General features: G+C 40.6%; 1 protein-coding gene across 1 annotated transcript in view; it reads right to left on the minus strand.

Annotated features, from left to right (window-relative positions):
- Positions 1 to 1525: 1525 nt before the first annotated feature.
- LOC126569311 (uncharacterized) overlaps positions 1526 to 2500 on the minus strand; it is a 58216-nt gene continuing 57241 nt past the window's right edge. The window contains exon 6 of the mRNA XM_050226295.1: positions 1526 to 2500. This exon is cut by the window's right edge and continues 2112 nt beyond it. The gene's annotated coding sequence lies outside the window, so the exon portion shown is untranslated.

The following is a 2500-nucleotide window of genomic DNA, read 5'->3' on the forward strand; positions in this document are numbered from 1 at the left end:
GACGAGCTGGTGGAATGGAATAATTGAAACGAAAGCATCGTGTACTTGGTGCTTTCATTATTTCGATTTATTTAAAGAGTCTCTGGACAGCACTGTTGTTTTCATGTCGATCTCCATCGCTCTGGAGTAATTACACAAAACTGTACCGCGTCCACTCGCACCAACCGGCTCCTCCTCAACTCCGGACCGGCGCTAAACGCAACATAAAACGCTCTAAAGGATTAACATTCGTTAGAAAATGCTTGGCCGTTGGCTTCTCCCATCCCAATTTCCCTCTACCAGATTGCTGGCCTGTACGACTACTCATCTCTAATAATACTTGGTTTTGAGTTACTGAAATTCTTTTGAACGCGCACAAGCTGATCTGCTGCTGCTTCTTAATGGATATCGCCTCCCAAAAGGCCTCACCTCACTCGCTATGGTGTGTACTTTACAATGACAAATTGGTTTGAACACGTACTAGCCCGGTTACAGATCCTCCCAGCCTGTTTACCTCTCTTCTATTGGTTTGCTGATGAAGCGATTGTTGAAGTAAAGTTTCTGCTTAAAATCCAACAAACAACAGTCACAGTTAAATCAGAAATTACTATAACAAGAAGGACTTTTTGTTTGGAAATGCTTTTAAACAGGCCAGTTTGCGATTTCACGCGGCTTTAAAAGCTATCCCACTAGCTCTCTCCCTGTGCATGAGAGATCCGTACGTAACGCAACATTTGTTTCGAACTATTAAGCCCTCGTGCCCTCGGGACGCTTGGCGAGAGAAGGATGCTGATCAGATTCCATAATTCGTTAATTTCGTACTATTTGTTATAGGCATTCTACTTATTAGCATCTACAATGGGTTGCATTCATTTTAAAGATTCGTTTTACGCTAGATTGGAATTGATTGATTTAATTGCAATATTATACTGTCCCCAAACCCCCGGGCATCGGGCGGCGTTTCCGATCAACGTATCTTTTTTTTTTGTCAGCCGAAGTGATCCTCAGTATTGATAATTGGATTTTTAGAGGTTTAGAGTACGCGTTAGTAAACAACTATCATTTTTATTGTCACATTTAAAGCTACTTTCTTGGAGTTTCGGTATAATTCTTTGTTTTCTCTCTGTTCGGTTTGTTTGACTATTTTCTTCTGTTTCGCCTTTCCTTCACGTGTGCGTATGGTTCTTACAACTTCACTCCAACCAACACACTTTAGCTGGCTGGTTGTACGCGTAGTTTTGAGAAGAAAAAAGAAATCGAATATCTATCATTTGTCTCTCAGTTTGCTACAACGAAAAAAGTCATGGCTAATATGTATTCACATTTCTTTCTACTAATAGCTACTCGCTTTGAATTGTGTTCTTTCGTTATGTTTTGTTTTAGAATATTTTCACGAACCCACGCGAGCACGTCCACATGTATTGTCATCTATTGGGGGGGGGGGCCTGGTTTGCATTAGGAGAAGGGCGAAAATCAATGCAAACAGAAAAATAAAATGATCGAAATAAAATACCAGTAATATAAATAAAGGAAAACATAAACCAGATTTTGTTAAATAAAATTAAAACTTTAATAGTGCGGTTACGGGGTTTGCAACATTGCCATCCTATCGGCCAGCTCAATCTACATCAATCTGCTTAATAGACATTACATTGCAAACTAGAAACTAATCATACAGTGACAACTGATGAAGCGACTCGCGACACGACAGAGGGACTGCGGATACATAGGTTGGTCGAACCTGGTAGTAAGTACAATATTGCAAGGAGTTCCATTTCACTAAGCTAGCGCATTCTGCACCTAACTGCACACGAGCGTAAGCAAAACCTGATCGAAGATGAGCTATGCTCATCTGCCTTCCTTTTTCTCTGTCTAGCCACTAGCGAAGCGAGCAGCAGGAGATGAGCAGCTAGCTATTTTTTAAAATCATTTACACAGGGTTTATCCATCCTTATCTTCTCTCATGAGCTGTGACTAAGAAGGAGACAACAGAGAGGGAGAGGGACAAACAATGCGCCAGACCAGGCATAAGTACGGAGGAAACTTTGTACATGTACCTAGTAGGGAAGTAGCGATGAGTTTAACGTGATAGTTTGAGTTTGAATTCTGTTATGTTTTTTTTTTCTAAGATTCGCTTCGAAGTCGTCAATCATCTTAAAAAAGGATCCTTACTGGCGATAAGATTAGAGACGTTGTGTGTGTCTGTGTGTTTTGACGTTTTTTAATTGTCTACTTCGAATGAGTCTATTATTTATTCTGCTCCAAAATTTGACCACTACTCACAGTCACTGACGATGCGCTGCTATACTCCACATGCTACTTATTGTCGTCCTCACATTTGATAGTGATAGAGGCGATTGTGGCGATCGGATCATTTTGCCCTTCCCGTATCTATTATCGCTTTCTTCCTCTTCTAATCCCCTTTCACTGAACACTTTTAGTTATTATTGTCATGATGTTTACCACGATTATTCGCTTCGCAGATCGTCAGCATAAGCATTAAAAACATTTGCGAGCAACC

The sequence above is a fragment of the Anopheles aquasalis genome, chromosome 2, assembly GCF_943734665.1.
Source record: "Anopheles aquasalis chromosome 2, idAnoAquaMG_Q_19, whole genome shotgun sequence".
Classification (NCBI taxonomy): Eukaryota; Metazoa; Arthropoda; class Insecta; order Diptera; family Culicidae; genus Anopheles; species Anopheles aquasalis.